The 19,495-nt window shown below is 42.3% G+C and overlaps 1 protein-coding gene across 1 annotated transcript in view; it reads left to right on the plus strand.

The window, feature by feature from the left end:
• The window catches only part of SPATS2L (spermatogenesis associated serine rich 2 like), a 172,353-nt gene that overhangs the window by 4,903 nt on the left and 147,955 nt on the right, over nt 1–19,495 (plus strand). The window contains exon 2 of the mRNA XM_007469198.1: nt 17,808–17,856. The gene's annotated coding sequence lies outside the window, so the exon portion shown is untranslated. The remainder of the gene's footprint in view (nt 1–17,807; nt 17,857–19,495) is intronic.

Consider the following 19,495-nt stretch of genomic DNA (forward strand, 5'->3'; position numbering starts at 1 on the left):
CTAGAGCACAGGCTCAGTAGTTGTGGTGCACGGGCTTAGTTGCTCTGTGGCATGTGGGATCTTCCTGGGCCAGGGCTCGAACCTGTGTCCCCTGCATTGGCAGGCGGATTCTTAACCACTGCGTCACTGGGGAAGCCCCTCAACCTGGTTTGGATATACCTCACTCTTGCCCAAATTTTGCTTACCAACCTTATTTTCTGCTTTTCTAACATGGACCTTCTGTTCCTACTAATTGGATCTCACTGTCCTTCTAAGATGACTTTGTACCCTTTTATTCATGCTCTCCCTTTTAGAATGTCTTTTCCTTTTTCCTCTGACCTAAGCACAATCTCCAAGTTAAGTCTGCTCGCCCTAATCATGTTACTCTCATTGGATTCTTCCTCTTCTGCCCTTTTGTCTACATCATTCTTTAGACCAATAGATACTCTCTTATACTATTGTGTTCACAATTCTTGCTTTCCCAATGAGATTGCAGGTCCCTGGAGGGCACTGATATACCTTGTTTGCTATCTTTGAGCCATCTACAAGCTTTGGGCATAGCAAGCCCTTGATAAGTAGAGCTATAGAATCAATAAACTAGAAAGGTGAATTTTTTTTTTAAAGATGGGCTTTGATATTGCCTGTGTACTGCTCATCATCATGTCCTCAGAGCCTAGCTTGCAGCTTGACACCTAGTCATGACCTCAATAAATATTTGTTAACAGAGAAATTAATGTTGACATTGGATAAAAGGGACAAGCGTTTGAAGGAGGCGTCTGTCAAGGAGTTTTTTCCCCATTTTTCTTCAGTGGTTCTAATCAGCCTCTCCATTCATCAGCTGTGAGGATTCTGAGGCCTTGGCATTTTCCAGAGTTGAGGTACTGATGCAGGCTGGCAGTTGTGAGTTAGAATTAAGGAGGCTGTCATTATTTTAAGGTGGAGTGATGGGTCCCATTAGTTAGCAAAAATGAAAGAATTGAGGCCTTATGCCAGTATTTTATACATAAAACAATTAGAGTTATCAGTTTTATAAATATTCAGCTAATCGGCTCCAAAATCCAAGACTGTATTGCAGAGCTACTCAACTTTTTCATTTAAAATCTTCTTGTACATTAAAAAAATAAATCATCTGGGGATCCATCTAGGGATGAAAAGTGAGGTAGGGAAAAATTGCCACACCCATCATATAGTATTCAGGACAAAATTCAGTTCTTTCAACTTTTAATAAGACTCACTTTGTACAAGGCATTGTTTCTGCCGGGAAGGAGTTTATAGTCCAACAGGAGAAATAACGCATGTATCTCAGAAACAAAGGTCTAAGAGAGCTCAGAAGGTAAAATTTCCTTCGGATTGGAGGGCGGTAGGGACCTTCCTAGAGTGACAGTTATTTGAGCTGATTATTGAAAGGCTTTGGGTCAGATTTCAATAGCTATTATTGGGAATATAGAGATGAGGGAAGGGCAGCAGGGTTGGGAGGAACAAAGGCCGGGCATTCCAGGGTGTTTTGACTCTAACATCAGTCCTCTAATATACTACCACTGCTTCAAAAGCTGAAATGCCACTAGGACTCTCCTGGGTACTGGTGGTCTCCAGTGCTCCATAATGAAACTTAAAGGAGATACGGAGACCTGAAATAGGTACTTTGGTGCCAGGTGCTGAACTGACCATGACATAAAGCGCAAAATAAGTCTTGTAAGCCGTATAACTGGTGCGTTTCTGGGTAGCATCCAACTGGCTTAGAATGCTTGAAGAGGTCTCCTGCGGTGTGGAAACACCACTGAAGATGGAACTTTCATAGTAATGTAAGTAGGAAGACGTCAGCACTGATTGTGGTCCCAAGTAGCCAGCCATCTGTGGGACCCTGCCCAGTGATCCTAGCAGAGCTCAGTAAGTGCGTAAACATACTGTTATAGTTCCCAGATTCTGATTCTGTATAACTTCTCCATGGACTGTAAAACTAGGACCGATGGGTATGAGTTTCAGGGAGACAGATTTGGGGTCAGTATAAGGAAGGTGGTCCTGTTATGGACTGTGCTAGTTCATGAGGTGGTAAGACCCCATGATTAAATGTATTTAAGCATGAGCTATACCATATACCAGGCAATGTCTCAATACATGCATCATCTCTGTTCTTCCTCAAAGCAGTGCTACTGCCCCCCACCCCCATTTTACTGACAGGCAATACTGAAGCCTAGGAAGGTTGAGTAGTGAGTACATTGTAGAGCAGGTGTCAGCCCAGGCGGTTTGAGGGCAGCGACTGACTACGTACTGGATGAAGAAAGGATGCAAACGTCAGATGGCCATTAGGATTTTTAGGGGCCCTTCCTAACGCTAGGATTGAGTCTTTAATTCTCCTTGGGGGATCAAGATGCTAATTGTTGCCAAGCACTAATTCATTAACAGTAGCACACAATTCCTAGAAATTCAGGACAAAGTGAATACAATCATCGTCATCATTCTGATGGCCACCACTTAGTGATCATCTCATTTAAACCTAACAGCTATCTTGCAAGGTAGGGATTATGTATCCTTTTAAGGAGGGGGCTCTAGGAAGTCACATAGCTTGATCAATCTGCAGAGCTTTCTTTCTTACACCACCCTTTAAGGTAATTCATGGTGATACGGGAAATATTTACCTATCAGTTCGGCACAGACACAGACCAATCAGAGAGGCCACCAGCTATATACCACGCTGTGGCCCTTCCCAGTGATGAACGTCCCCTGAGGTGATGTGGAGGCCAAGTCCAAAGGGATGTGAAAGATTTGGTAATACACCAAGACCACACATCTGGAGCTCCAGAAAACTAGTGACTATTATCTGATTTTATACATGATGTGTAGTACTATTAAAGAAAAAAAGCCTTCACCTGTAATTATATTTCACATATATTTCTAAATAAAGAAAAGTAGTTTTGCAATGGTCACGTTGTATCTTCCTTATAAATGGCAGGCCCTTCGTCCTCATTCCTTTTCTACCTTTTACTTTCCTCCAGTCAGAGGCTCACCTGTCTGGACAGGGACCTTGCTCCATTATCTCGCTTTCCTTCAGGGTCTCAACCAGCCTTCTCTCTCCTCACATAAGCATTCATGACCCTTTTCGTTCTTTAATAACAAGAGAAGTCAAAACAAACAGAATCCCTGCGGCCCCTTCCCTGTTGGTCTGGTCACGGTGCATCTCCCTCCTGGGCTTAGAAGGCAGCTCCTTGAAGAACAGGTCCTCACACAACACCCACACCTCCCCAACCCTCTACAGCCCTGCCCTCTCGTAATGGCCACCTCTGTCCTGCAGACTGCCAGCTTCATTGTGCAGGAGGAGTCTCTGGTGTTACTGATCACTACTCCTTGAAACCTTGCCCACCTGTTTTCTGAGTCATTCCTTTCCTGATGTCTTTCCTGTTGCCCAACTGCTCTGTATTAGACTTCTCTGCTGGTTCCTCTCCCCCTCCCAGAGCTCGGTACCCTCTAGGGTTCCCCCTTCAACCCTCTGCTCACCTACTCTTTCCTTCTGCTACCACCTATATGCCATCGATTCCTAAATCTGCAACTCCGAACTCTTCTGACATCTGCTCCAGGTGTCTTAAACTCAGGGAGTTCAGAACTCTTATGTCTGCAGCCAGCATATTCCTTCTGTGTTCTCTACCTCAATTAATGAAACCCACTTGACCAAGTTTAAAATCCGGGAGCTGTTCTAGGATCCTCACTCTTCCTCAACCCATACTTTTCATTGATGACTAAGCTGTCTTCTCAAACCCTTGAATCTGCGCTCACCTCTCTAGGCCATTACCACCACGACTGCCTAGGTTCGGGCCCTCATCACTCCCTTGAGGGTTACTGCAGTAGCCTTGTAACTGGTCTCCCTGCTTTCTGCCTGGCCTGCTTCCAATCCCTGCCCCACACTGCCGCCTTTCTAAAAGGCAAATTTGATCATGGACTCTCTGCTGCTTAAAATCCTTCAGCAGCGTCACTGTTTCTCCAGGATAAAATCTAAGATCCCTAGCCTGGCACAAAAGCTCCTCTGTGATCTGGGCTCTCCCTTCGGGTGTGTATCAAAGTCTTCTCTAATGATCCAGGTCCCCACTGACTGCCCCTCCCCACAGCATCCCTACTAAAGGAAATGAGTTGTTACAGGAGAGAAACGAGAGGAGGGATGGGAACAGACAAGAGATTGAAGAACTGTGCTGTCCAGTACCGTGGCCACTAGCTGCCTGTGGCTGCCGAGCACTTGAAATGCACCCAGTCCAAACTGAGATGTGCTATGAGTGTGAAATACACCACGGGTTCAGAGTTGGTATGCAAAAAGGAATGTAAAATAGCTCATGAGCAAATTTTATTGATTACATGTTGAAACAACATTTTGGATATAATGGGTTAAATAAAATATATTATTACAATTAGTTTCACGTTTCTCTTTATCTCTTTTTTTTTTAACATGGCTACTAGGAAATTTTAAACTACCTGTAGTCGTATTGGACAGCATCGTTATAGAACATCTCCTTGTTCCCAGGAGATGCATCCTGTATGAGCCAAGCCCAGGAGCTTTTTGAATGATTAAGTCAGCCCTACAGGTATAGAGAAGCAGCAGTTGCTCACTTTCTTAAGTCCACAGATACTAAAGTGCTTTAGGTAAGATTCAGAATCAGAGAGACAGTTTATGAAAACTACAGCCAGGAGTCCTTCATACAGTGTGCACGGGGCTAAAATCACGAGTCTGGCACATCTGTCTCGTCAGGCCCACCCAGTCACCATCAGGAGAGGGAAACAGGGATACTGTGTGCTAGAGGGAGGATTTGAGGTAGACAGGAGGAGCTAGGGCAGGGCAAGTGGAGTCCCGGGAAGCCTCTTGCTTGTGAGGTACAGACAAAACACCAAGAGCCACGCCTAGGTCTCTGAGATTCCCCCATCCTGCCATGGACCCTTTCCCAGTGGGAGAAGTCCCAGGTCCTCCACTGTCTTGAGCCTCAATAATATGTACATGATAAAGCCATTGTGCATCAAACAAAATGACGTGCCCAACAACTAGTACTCCTCAGTTATGCCTTAAGATACTGAGGGCAGCAGTCTGTGGATCATTTGGCCCAGAAGCCTTGAGGAAGGTATATGGACCTTCCTCAAGGTCCCAAGGATCTTGTCACAAGGACCCAGAAGATAATATGTCCTTAGAGATATGCAGAGCTTTGTTTTCAAGTGGAAAAGCCAACCAGTGATGGGAAACCAGAGCTTACCAGGATGGAGCAGGAGGGAGAAGCCTGGAGGTGAGGGGAAGAAGCCATGACTATCACGGGAAAAATTCACTGCAATCGGTGCCGGTGAGTCTGATAGGCAGTGGGACTCAGCGCCTCTCTCCTGGTGGTTTGTGTGCTGTGTTCTGTTGAGCCCTTTGGTTCTGAGAAGAATGCCCCTGGGCAGTTGCTTTGATTTGCTTTTACATATTAGGCATTAGTATAAGATTCTGGTAGGAGGAAAGGTTCTTAGGCTCAAAATAAAAGTTTGAAAGTCATACCTGTACAGAGACTGGCCTGAGAAAGTGGTGACCACCCTGGTGTGGTGATTGCTCCCCCATTTGCAGGATCTGGGACCAGTTTGGGCGCTTGGCAGGAGCTACAACTCCTTTCCACCTGTACCCGAGTGACTCTCCATTGGGTTGACCATGCAGTCTGTCTGGCCTTACCTGGGAAGCCAGAACTGTCTCATTCTTGGGTACCACATTTTCACTTTGTGGCCCAGGTTCTGTCTCACATTTCCAAGTCCTGATTTGAGGTCTCGTGTAGGAATCTCAAATTGCCTTGGGTAAGGATCCCATCACATATCTCCAAGCCTTCTTAAGCCAGTAAGTCTTGCCTCTGAGATGCAAGCCCTAGAGTGAGTGCCTACTGCTCCCTTTCAAGCTTCTACTAACACCTGCCAGCAATGGGCAGGAAACTCAGCTAGTTTAATAGGTATTTGTGGAATTGAAGAGCTTGCCTGGATACTGGCTGTTCCCTGATTCCAGACCCCTGACACCAAACACTGTTTGGCTGCCCCACTGGTCTCTGGGTCCCATTTGTACCACATGTGCAACTTGGGAGGGGAAGGGGAAGGCAAGTATAGGGCTGATTTTCCTAAATTATGGTACATCTGCTTCTTTGTTCCCTGTGAGAAGGCTGGTCTTAAGTGTGGGCAAGAAAGGTGACTGCCTTTATGGTGTGATTTCAGAATTCATTCTGCTCAAAAGGGCTTTTCAAATATCAACACTTTCTCTTTCCTGCTCTCTAATATGCAAAAGCCTGCATGATAAAAACTCTATTCTCTTTCCTAAGACCAGTATGGTTTAGAAGAGAAGGAAAACAGATTTGATTTGATGGTTGAAAAGCCTGGTTTTGACGCATGTAATTGGCTGGCTGTAATGAACTTGAGCCAGTTATTTAATCTTCCTGAACCTCAGTTTTCTCATTTATGGAGTGAAATTAATAATACCTACTTGCTTTGTTATGATTTTTTTACGACTAAATAAAACAAGGTATAAAGTGCCCAGCATCAGGGCCTAAAATGCAACGCTATGAAAGTGGTAATGTAAACTGGTCAGACATGTGCTCCTTAGACTGAATGGTTTTATAGACCCTTCCCTGAGACTGATAAGAAGGAGATAAGAAACCCGGGCCAGGAGGGCCAGAATTCAGCCATCCCTGGGTGAAAAAGGACCAGAAGGAAGTTGCCTTCACATTCTGCTTAAGGCCTGTCCTGCCTAATGGTTTGTATTTGTGAAAATATTTGTCTGGGTTTATGAATACAACATGAAGCCATGGGGAAAAAAAGCATGTTTACATCCTCTGCCAGGGTAATATAAGAATAAACAAAGCAAGTTTTTGAGTCTCTGAATAGTCAGGTGCCCTGCCATCAAAATAAATTTTTATTTCTGTTCTTTGCTGATAAATTATAGATAAAGGAAGCCACTAAAGTACCCTGAAAAGGAAGATTCATATACAAATTAGATACCAGGGACAGATTTCACACTTACTTTGTAGGAGCCATTCTTTCCTTAACTGTGGGTGTTTGGGAAGTTCTTTTATTGTAGCCTTTGTTGCTTACAAGAAGGGGGGAAAAACTTTAGTATACTCAGGAGAGAATGGTTTTGATTGGAGGCAGTGTTGTTCTCAGTGAGGGCTCACTTTCCTATATTGTAGTGTTTGCTAATACATAACCGAGAAAACCCGTAAGTGGCAGTAAGATAGTCTGATCTGACATACTGCCACTTATGATCGACCTGTGTTTATTACAGGAACGTGGGCAATCCTATAATTTTTAAAGGGGAAAGTGGAAGATGTTATGCTGGCTACTGTGACTGCTAATGTCCTGATCTAGAAGGTCTTTGTCCTTTCTCATTCATTTCTCCTGTGAAGTCTGAATGGTGGACTGGATTCAGTACATGCAGGGGGCTGCCAGTGACTTCCTGGGCTCTTGATGTAATCTCCATCGCCCCACTGCAATACCACAGCCTCAGTATAGTGTCATATTCAACCTGAGAATACTCAAGGAGAGAGTATAAACCTACTACCTCTAAAATAAAAAATAAAAGGATTAAAGATAGTATTTAGTGCTGGTTTGTGGCACTGAATATATAAACTCATTTATTGTTTTGGCAGTCCCAGAGCAAGAACTGTTGCAGTTGCAATGGGTGATATCATCTAAGGTTGTCATGACAACATTAATTTATCATTTCCAAACTTTGGTAGGATTTCACCTTCTGAATCTCCTGGATTGTCTTTAAATTTATAGTTATTTCTCATTTATTAAGGCGAGGCATATTTAGCTATTGCTTACATAAATGCACTGAGTATCTTCGTGAATTTTACTGTTGTGAAATTAGAAGCATAGAAGGTGGGCACTGGAAAGAGATAGTGGATGCTGTGGCCTAACGGTCCCCCCAGAAGAAGGAATCCCTTCCACAGTATCCCAGTCAGCCAGCTGCCGTTCGAACCCTGCCAGGAATGAGGTGGTCACAGTTTTGTGACACTGAGGACAGCTGCCCACGGTAGCCTGCAGTGCTCCTAGATCTTGAGCCCCTTTAGATTTGGACCTTGTCTCATTTGTGGTTGGACCAATACTTATTACCACGCACATCAGATACTGAAATCTGCCTCCCTGTAGCTTCTCTGTTCATCTCCTATCGCCCTTTGGAGTGCCACAGAATAGTCATGCACTTGAGTGTGGTAGGTCTTCAAATATTTGACCATCGTTATTGTTATCTCCTGTTCAAAGTCTTCTCTTTTCAGGCTTACGTGGTTCCAGTTTTTTGGCTGAGATTCGCCATCCTGTTAACACTCTGGTCGCCCGCCACTCTGCCTGTGCCATTTTAAAAGCGAGACATCTTGAACTCAGCACCCTGCTCCTGAGTTCTCTGAGTGGCGGAGGACACATGGCTGCAGCTAACTCCCCGTCCAGGGCACCTTCTTTTGCTGATCTAGTCAGATCCTGTGTTGGCCTCCATTTTAATGAGGGGCAGCACGTCATTAGTTTATATCCAAAGTAAAATAAAACTTCCCAGTCTCTTTCTGGACAACCCCTACAAAGCCAGCTCTCCTGTATTCTGTATCTGTGCAGTTAACCTTGGGAACACATGTAGAGGACTTTACCTTTATTCTCGTTACATTTTGTCCCATTTCGGCAAATCATTTTTCCTCTCCATCAAGACATTTTTTTTTTTAACATCTTTATTGGGGTATAATTGCTTTACAATGGTGTGTTAGTTTCTGCTTTATAACAAAGTGAATCAGTTATACATAAACATATGTTCCCATATCTCTTCCCTCTCATCAAGACATTTTTGAATTCTAATTTCTAAAAGTTCAATCTCTCAGTGGTACATTTTTCACTTATTTGTCAATTACACTTTTTTGAGAAAGGTGCGTCCTCTGTCATTGATAAAATGTGGACCAAGACAGGCCAAAGAAAGAGCCCTGTGACTTTCTGCAAGAGACTTCTTGACATCCATACGTGAATTGTGTTAGCTGTTTTTTGTTTCTTTGTTTGAACTAGTTTGATCATCTCACACTTGTGTTTACTTTCTTGCCCCCAAGCTCTCTAAGGGGATACAGTTAGGAAAGACTTAGTCAGATGCCTTAGTGACACTATCGTTATTGATCCACTTATTGCCAATCATAGAACTATATTACGAAATGAAACGAGATGAATTAGAGTAACTTTTAGATTGCATTCATTTTTCCTTTGAAAAGTTTACTAAAAAACATATGTAAATATTTTTAATTTATTAAAAAATAATTTTGTAAAGTAAATTCATATTTCACCTATAATTTCAATTCACGTGAACTTGTTTGGTTCAAAGGAATTGCTTTTTTATATATCATTCAGTTCTCTTTATGGAATCATTGCTTTGGAAACTAATTGGTGGTAGGACAGGAAATCACTCCTTAGGTGTCACTCCAGCACATCATTATACTCACATCTCCTGGGACAGACAGTAATCAGGCTGAATCATGTCCACATAGCATGTTGGAGTCTATGTAAATGGCTCCATGACAGTTTCACTAACTGTGACCACGACAGAGAATGCACTGATGGCATCATGTCACTAATGGATGTGTTTTCTCTAAATGGAAAATCCTGTATTATTCAAAGAGGGTTTTTTTCCTTCTCACACAAACTCTTTGACTTTTATTTTAATATCACATGTCTGTCACTTATACATATGGTGTTTGTGTACTATGTTTTGTTTTACTTGTGTACAAAATAGTCTTTTACATGCTTTTTACCTTGGACTCGATGGAAAGAAAAAATAATTTGAAAGAATAGTAGCACGAGGAACTTAAATCTGTAATAAGTCAAGGAATAAACTCTTGCTTCATAAAAATACTACTCTTTGGTAGTGCTTTATTTAGATTTTACAAAATACTCTCACAAGTTTTTTTTGAAAAAAGTTTTTGCTGACTGTAAAAATAATTGCATACTCGTTGAATTTGGAAAAAATACTGAAATGGATAAAAGAGAATTAAAAGTCAGCTAAAATTTCACCCCCCAGAGATTGTCATTGTTAGTATCTGGTGTGTTTTCCTTCCAGACATGGATGTATGTGTAGTTGTGAGTATGTGCATACGTGTGTGTATGTGTGTGTGTGTGTGTGTGTGTGCGTGTTTAAACTAGCTTCATGGTGGACCTAGGCAGTTTGTACTGAGCAATCAGGGTGACATAGTAGTTAAAAGTGCTTTGGAATCAGACACTTGGAGATTTCAGTCCTGGCTGTGCTACTCATGTAGTGACTGTAAATTGCTTAAACTATCAAAACTTCAATTTGTACTTCTATAAAATAAGGATAATAATAGCATATATCTAGTAGGTTTATTGTAAGAATTAATAAAATAATGAATGTAAAGTACATAGCATGGTGCATGCCTCATAGTAAATGCTCAGTAAATGTGAGCTGTTATTGCTATTATACAGGTTTTCTTGTCTGTTTTCCTCACTTAAATTCTAGGGTAGCAATTTCTCTTGTCAAAAAACATTATTTGAGAAATATTTGGAATGACTGCATACATTTCAATATGTGAATGTACCTTAATGTAATCATTTCCCTATGCTTAGACCATTTCCAGTTCTTTGCTTCATAAAGAGCACCACAGTTAATATCCTTTACATTTTTTTTGTGCATAGACAACAAAATGAATTACTAATGGCATTTTACAGAGAGGCAGAAAAAAATGATCAATTCTTTAGTATCTCCTTAATATGCCAGGTTATATGCTTGGTTTTTTAATCTCAAAATTCGCATTTAACTCTTCCACAACCCCGTTGAGGTACATCTGTTAGCCCTATTTTTGGACGAAAAAGCTCTGAGGGGAGACAAGTAGTTTGCCCAAGGTCACAGAGATAGTGGTGGTAGAGATGGTATTTGAAGCCAGCTGTCTGGTTTCAAAGCTTAAGCTTTTCCATTCTGGCAGGCAGTTCATGCCTATCTTTTTAAGGCTGGCGGAATGAATGGTTACCATTGTGCTTTTCACAAAATGTCACTTGGTGCCACATAAAAGATAGGACACTTGGCTGGAACTCTTGGCTTACTCAATATAGTACCTCTTGTGTGCGTATGTTCTTATATGTTTTGGAATCAAGCCTCATTAAAATAAGGTGCTAACTAAAGGAAGTCAAACATTGGTATGATGATTTGATGAAAGCAAACCTCAGGGAAGGAAACGTTTATTTAGTCAAAAACACAAAAGTCATCTTTGTTTTAGTTGGATGGACTAGGCCAGAATTACTTATCTCGCTAAGAATCAGGGTATTTCACACAAATCAGTATAGGAATTAAACAATAACAGCCAAAGTAAATTGATGCTGTCAAAAGGGGTTATAAGTTTCATTACTTGTATATTAGGGGTTGAAAGGAAAAATCTTTAGCCTTAGTTGTAAGATGCTACATCAGGAAAGAGCTGTAACAATTGCTGTAGGTATAAGTATAGGTATAGGGGAGACATAACATTTACTGGGACAAACCCCCAAAGAATTATTTGGTGAACTGACAGGTTGTCTTTAAAAAGTCACCCATTCGGAACATTTATCTTGGCAGCTCTCAAATCTGACTCACAGCGTGTAGTGTGGCAGTCAATTTTTGAAGGAAAAACGCATAATTAATATGAAAATCAAGATATAAGCTATTGCCAGTCAGTACCCAACACAGTTTCTTAGAACAAAGGAGCAATTGAAGTTGTCTTTTAATAGGGTAATCCTGGTTTGTCATTTTGTAGGTTTCAGTTCTTAGTAAAAATGAAAGAAAAAAAAACCCTAGTAGTAATATTTCATATCCAAGAGCTACTTTGTTGCAGAGCTTATACCCAACTCTTGTCTAGGCAAGAAAGTTATCTTCGGTTTTTGAGTTCTTGAATTTTAATAGCCCTTGAGCTTACACATTTGCCTTAGAAGTGTCCCAGTGTTCCTTCAGTCATTTTAGTTCTTTCGAGGGAGAAACAGTGTCCGTTGTAGCCCAATGACTAAGATTTGTATCGACACAGCACGCCCACCAGCTTGGCCTGTGGAGTCTGTGCCCCATCGTGGTTTGCAGGTGGGAAGGGCCCAGCGAGTTCAGTTTGGGCTTGCTGCACAGCTAGTGAGTAGGTAGAACTGTGCACAAGACAATGGGTGTGAATCTGTGGATGGGATCCTAGATGTGGCTCCATCCAGCGCGCGCTCCGTAGCTGCCTAACACTAGGCAAAGTGCTTTACTGTCTCTGAGCCTCAGCTCCCTCTGCTCTCACACAGAGATAATGACTCCTGCACAAAGGTCATAGGGAGGATTAAATGCATTGAGCAAACCAGTGGGTGAAAAAAGTGCTTTCATGGTTAGCTCCCAAGTTATTAATTAATGGCCACAGGTCATGCCTCCCAAGGAGAAGCCGATTTACCATTTAAAATATTTTCAAATGAATAATGGGAATATTTGTAAAATATATGTAAAAATACACCACTCCTGGGGCTAACCTCTCCAGACCCTCCTAACTCTTTGCTTATACTCTATCCAATAATAAAGGGACAGGCCCTTTCTCTGCCCAGGAAGCCCCCAGTGCCCAGCGAGCTTGGCATCTCTCAGAGCTTAACTACTCACTCCCGTGGCACATCCCTCGATGAGGGAAGGAAGCCCTTGGCATCAGTAGGTGGTTCCTTTGAACACAGTACAGACCTTTATAAAAATAGCCATTTAGGTCTATTATGTTGTTCCAAGATAGAAGCAAAACTTGTATATTTGATGCATTATTTTAGCTTTCAACTAAAAAAAGGCTCACAATAAAAGACCATCAGATAGAAAAGCATATTCCAACAGGGTTGCATTATAAACAATTATAGGAAACTCTTTGATTATTAAAGCAATCATTTTGCCAAAGGGGAGAATGAAAGAGAAGTTAGGAATTTTGACACTGGACATCACGCATACTTTTCTGAAGTCTCCTGTGGTTTCCCCCCAGCCCTGGTAATGTAGGCAAGGGCTCAGAAACTGCCTTTGAGTCTGGCTGCCAGAGAGTCAATCCCACCCCAGGGGCTGCGCTCATTCCCTTTCCCCTGGGACTGCTGCCGGCTAACCTGCCTTCCCTTCCTTGCCTCCCAGGTGGTCGTGGTGGCCCTTTCTCTCTGTCCTTTAAAAGGACAGGATTTGTTCATTGGCCACCCCAGCCTGGGCTCACTGTATAGGACCCTTATGAAGGTGCTTCAGGTACTTAATGACTGAAATGTCTCCGTGGCATTCCTCGGAGATTGGCGGGGTGTGGGTCAACCAAGTGCTGGATGTTTTATACAAACCCCCATGAACACTTAGCAGTAGGGAGCCAACAGAGGGCCCATGGAGCCCCAGACTCCTTGAGCCCGCTAGCTGGGAATGCTAACCCTGCTTGCTATACTCATCTTGAATCAATTTCTAAATTTTGTTTCTCCTTCTATGCAGGAAACTATTCTGAATTTCTTATTTGCTTTGGTACCGCATTTCATTCAGCTCATTTCTTCATCAGCTATGTTTTGAGCATCAGCTCTGTACTAGGCAAAGTGAGAGGAACAAAAAGCAATCAAACATTGAAAAGGAGAGAACAGTTCACACCTCAGGTAGAAAGCAAAATATGCCTCCAGGGGGTGAGAGAGAGGGAGAGGTTAAGTATGTCATGATTTTTTTTTTTTTTGAGCTGTACTTTCTACAATAAATTGTACTGCCTAAAAATCTATACCAGTATTCATTTATGTAGCAAATCCCATTGTAATGAGAAGTCCTGTTATCTATGACTGGGACAAGCATCATTTAGAACACAATTTTAGGGCAGCAGAAGACTTTGGACAGTCCCTTGGAGTGAGTTGAAATGGGATTTGACCTATATATCAAGCTTTTCCTTCATTTCCATGTGTCAACAAATACTTGACTTGATATTAAAGCCAGTTAAATCAATATTTATTGCTGTAGTCAGGTGCAGCAACATATAACCAAGGGCAACATACACCCACCAGCCATATTTTGTGAGGTACATGTATTTTATCATAAACCTACTTGACTGAACTACTTTCACATGAATAGGATGAAAATACCAACGTAACTACCATTAAAAAAAAAAGAAAAGCCAGAGAATCTCTGATCTAGTCCCTCGCCCTTCATTTAAGCAATCCCATAGTTTACTTTGCTCACTTTCATCATAAGGAATGACAGTATGGAAAAGATCTTGATTGTGGTAGCTGTGGTTTCTTTCTCTTTTCTCTAAAGGGTTCACTGTAACCCATTCTCCCAACTCCCATCCCAACCAGAGGATTTCTGAACACAGCTGCAAAGTGGCAAATACCAGTAAACCCAAGAGTCTCAGACTGTAGGAATCTAATCAATGTGATGAAAGGGAGAGTGAGGTGGAAGCCTCTTACTTACTCTTTTTCTGAACTGTTAATTGTTATAAAATTTCTGAAAATTATGTAGTAAAAACTCAGTGTTTCCATAAACAAACGGCCTGAAACATCAGTTTATAAACACCAACAAATTTATTTACTGTTATTAGAAGAGCCTAGCTTCTCTTGCCTGTGTACTATAAATGGAAGAGCGACTGTCGTTTATTGGGCTCCTACTCTGTGCTAAGCATTTACAATATCTCACCTCTAACAGTCAAAATGATGCTTTAAGCATGTATTATTATTTCCATTTCATGTTCAACTTCGGCTGCTGAGTAACTTTTCTGAGGGCACCAAGCTAGAAAGGTTATAAGCAGGGATTTGAACCCAAGTTTGTCTGGTTCCAAAGCCTTTTCACTTTTTACATCAGGAATCTTGAGGGTGTAAAAAGATTTTTTTTTCCAAATTGTTAAAGTTACACGTGCTCATTATAGGAAGTTTGGAAAGCAGACAAAATTACAAAGAAGAAAAAATCGCTCATAATTCTTCACCCCAGGGATGATCACTACTAAAATTTTATTTTATTTTTCTCTCTAGGCTTAAGAAAGCTATAATTTATATATCCAAGAGGGTATTGTTCCTCAGAGCTGTCATCCTTGAAGTTTATTCATGTTCTCTAATAATGTTGCCACTGCTTAAAACATTTTTGGAGCCAATTTAGGAACTAAATTCTCTGCAGACTCCCATGCACTGGGTACTTGGGTAGAGACATAGCAAAGAGGGTGTATGCATTACCTAAATACCTGTCAAAATAATACATTTTTATGCTCTACCTTTTTGTGCCTTCTAAAGTTATATGCTGCAAATATTTGACCATCCTGTAAAGAATACCATCATTGCCCTCTCTAAGAACCGTAAACATCTTCTGCGACTTCAATCGTGGTAGGAGATGGAATTTACCAAAATGCTTCTTCCTCCTATGTCAAAGATTGATGGACATTTTAGGTTATGTTTAAAAGTCTTTATTAAAAATTAAATCAATAAATGTTTAATGTCTCATTTGACAACTCATGTTATTTGTTACATTGTCCACGCAACAACGTTTGCCTTTTGTGGTACATAAAATCAAAGAATTGTTTTTGTCGAAGTTTGAAAAGCACTTTTTTTTTTTTTTTTTTTTTTGCGGTACGCGGGCCTCTCACTGTTGTGGCCTCTCCTGTTGCAGAGCACAGGCTCCGGATGCGCAGGCTCAGCGGCCATGGCTCACGGGCCCAGCTACTCCGTGGCATGTGGGATCTTCCCGGACAGGGGCACGAACCCGTGTCCCCTGCATCGGCAGGCGGACTCTCAACCACTGCGCCACCAGGGAAGCCCTGAAAAGCACATTTTAAGATCAATTTCTTTTTAATGGAAGTGTTATACTCACTGAATTATTTCCCTCCAACGAGTTTCTGTAAAAGCAAATATATCTTAAGTGTGATGAACTGATCTTTAAATAAAGTCGGTAGCATCTTTTGTCGAAATGTTTTGCAAAGAAGCAGGCACGCGTGCGCACTCACACACACATACATAAAAGATCGCTATCAAAATGGCCATTGGTATACTTTATCAAAGTGAAGAAAGTCAAGTAATTAAGTGCCAGCAGAGTTCTCATCTCTTTGGTTTATTGCACACAACACTATTACTTTCAGAAAACAAACCTAACCCTCAGCTCAGGCATCTCCCTGGTTGTCTGGCTTGTGCCTTATTTTTCACAGACATTCTTATCTGCCCTATAAGGTTAGCATGGCACCCCCTTCCCAGATTGCTGGGCACCTGGGACACCGGGATCCTGGGTCCTAAGATTGGTGTAGAGTCCTTCGGGGCCACACCCAGAGCCCCGATGGGGGCCCACCGGGCACGCGCAGGTGTCCTAAGGGCTGCCCTCTTCCCTGGTCTTCCGACTGCCGAGATTTCCCGTGGTAAGACTTCATTGTACTCTCAGAGCTCATTACAAAGTGTAGGCTTTGTCTTGTGTTTTAATCCTGGGCACTATTCACAGTGCCTGGCATTGTGTTCAGTCAGTGTGTTAGAGAAATGAAGGGTTACAATATATTCTCGCAGAAATGGACTGTTCGGAGGAAAGGGAGTCTGATTACAAGAGAGTCAGAATAGAATGGTGGATTCGAATCTCAGGGCTTAAGGGCCTCTAGGTCAGTCCTCTCACTTAAAGATGAAAACCGGAGAGGTCAGCTGACTTGGAAAAGGTCACCTAGAGAGATGGCGCCAAGCCAGGCACAGCATCCAGCATCCTGAGGTCCTGTCCCGTCCTTCCCAGTGCTCCCTCCTGTCCTCGTTCCCCGGTTGTTTCATGGAGGTTGAGCTGACTTTGCAGGATCAGTGACCAGAGCATTTGAAGCCCCACGAGGTGCTTAACAGAGCAACGGATGCAGAGGGGTTCTCAGGGAACGCTTGAAGAGATTGTTGACTTAGTGAGTGATTGCCTGGTTGACTTAGGAGCCCAGCACCTGTCTCTGTGCCTAAGTGGTTACTAGCTGAATGGTGAGTTCCCTGGGCTTGTGTGGATATTACAGGCTATGTTTTGGAAAGGAGATCATTACAGAAACAATAATGATAATAACAGTAACTAACATTTATTTGTGATAAATTAGGCAGGATATCCCTGTGGTTTACAGTCTAGGCCCTGTGTTCAGATGGTCACAGAATCCCAGCTCCATCACTTGCCATGTATATATATTTTTTGTTTGTTTGTTCGTTTGTTTTTAGATATTGGGGGTAGGAGTTTATTAATTAATTTATTTACTTTTGCTGTGTTGGGTCTTCGTTTCTGTGCGAGGGCTTTGTCTAGTTGTGGCAACTGGGGGCCACCCTTCATCGCGGTGCGCGGGCCTCTCACTATCGCGGCCTCTTTTATTGCAGAGCACAGGCTCCAGACGCGCAGGCTCAGTAGTTGTGGCTCATGGGCCTAGTTGCTCCCCAGCATGTGGGATCCTCCCAGACCAGGGCTCGAACCCATGTCCCCTGCATTAGCAGGCAGATTCTCAATGACTGCGCCACCAGGGAAGCCCCTTGTACATTTTTATGAGACAGCTGCTTTCACCTTTTGGCGCCTCATTTTCTATATCTGCAAAATGCCAGTGGTAATAGTGCCTACCTCAGAGTATCGAAGAGTTAATGCATTGAGGCCCTAGAACAACGCCAAGCACCTTGTAAGAAAGTAATAAATGTTAGCTGTTGTTATTAAAATATCACTACTGTGTGTGCCACATTCATTGCACAAATTATATGCTATCCAGTCTTCCCAACATCTCTGTGAGGAAGCTACTATTATTGATATTGTCCCCCATTTTACAGTTGAGTAAAATGAGGCTTTAAGTCACAGGTAAAACCCAATTCCTTGTCTGCCTGACTCCAGAGCCTGTGCTTGGGTGTGGGTGTGAGGGAGATGAGTGGTGTGGCTTTGAAATGTGAGATCTGACTTCCCAAATTTCTTTTTCTCCTAGAGCACTCCAGACTCTGACCACTGTCAGGAATATCTCCGTGGATTCCCAGGTAAGTAAAGCTGATCCCTCCCTTCTCTGTATCCTCCTGCTGCCCACATGGCTGGCTGCCCCTGCCCCTGCAGCTGACTCCCACAGGTCTTGTCACAGTCTGTCAGCCTTTCAGGATTTTAGCACCACAGTGCTCCTGTATAGGTGTACAGACCGAAGAGACAAGTCGCTCATGATGGGGTGGGGGATGGGGGATGGGGGATGGAGGCAAGGAGCAGAGGACTGGAAGCAATCCTCCCCCACCCACCTGTTCCCTCTCCACGTACATCACCTACATCGACGTTTCTATGGATTTCTGTAGTTTCATGCATGCGAAATACCTCAAAGTTCCAGGGGAGAAAAGTCTTTATTTATAGAGATCGTTGTGTTGTAGAAAGGAATTATGGTTAAGAGTGGTGGGCTCTGGGGCCAGACTACTTGGCCTTCCCTCCTTGAAGTGATAACCATTTTTGCCGTTGTCGAAGAACTTGGTCCAGTGAATCTGGAAGTCTGGCTCGCAGTCGTCAGTGCTCACTCAGCGTTGAGTGGGGAGTGGAAGGACACAGACTTTTGAGCCAGACAGCCTGGCTTTGAATCTTGCTTCTGCTGCCTAGTAACTGTACAGTCTCTGCATGTCACCTGCCTCTCTGAGCCTCAGTTTCCTTCTCTTTAATACGGGGATGATTATACCCATCTTGCAGAGTTGTTGGGATATTTCTAGCTCATGTGTGTAAAGTGGACTATATAAGATTGACCTTCAGTTAAATAGTAATTATTATTGTTATCAGTTATTGGTATTTGACTGGGTTCATCACAAGTATTTGTTGGAGGGGAAGCATGTTATTTTTCGTTCCTCATACTTTACAAAAATATTTTTATTTGTATTTTTTTCCCCCCAGCAGTCTTGCTTGTTTAAAGTAATTTGCTTAGCAAGCCACTTTTCACTGTGAAAAGATCACCTCTGGTCTAGATCCTGTCAAATGACTGTAAATTCCAAATTGAAATAGTCCAAAATAATGAGGTCTTATTGTACCTGGATGTTTCCACGAGTGTTTAAACTTGATTCTTTTTACATAACCCTGAAACTTAAGTAGTAAGATAACTGTAACTTTTTGAAAAGAGCCATTAACGTTGGTTGTTTTCCATGAATGGAATAGAATACTTTACTTCCTCATATCTGAAATCTGAATCACCACGAAAACATTTTCTTTATTGTTGTTCAAAGAGAATTATTATGGAAACTACTGGTTGATTCTTCCTCTGTCTCTCTCTCTCTCTCTCACACACACACACACACACACACCCCTTAGTTTTTCTTTCACATACACACACACACACCCCTTAGTTTTTCTTTCACACACACACACACACACACACACACTCACACACACAGCTTAGTTTTTCTTTCCATTAGGCAACTGAAGAGTTACTATGTAAATTCTGGCAGCCTTCTCCCCATCAGACAAGCAAGGGCACAATCAATTCCTGTTTTCTTGGAACATACCAGATAATCAGAAACTCTGATTATTCTGATGGAAGGCAACAAACAGCTTGATGGAAAGATGTACCAACTGAAAACAATTCTGATCATATTTTTGTCAGGAGAATGAGATGCCTCCAGCTGTCTGTCACTAATTATATTAGAGGTAGAAAGCAGGAAT

Source organism: Lipotes vexillifer, unplaced genomic scaffold, assembly GCF_000442215.2.
Source record: "Lipotes vexillifer unplaced genomic scaffold, Lipotes_vexillifer_v1.1 scaffold648, whole genome shotgun sequence".
NCBI lineage: Eukaryota > Metazoa > Chordata > Mammalia > Artiodactyla > Lipotidae > Lipotes > Lipotes vexillifer.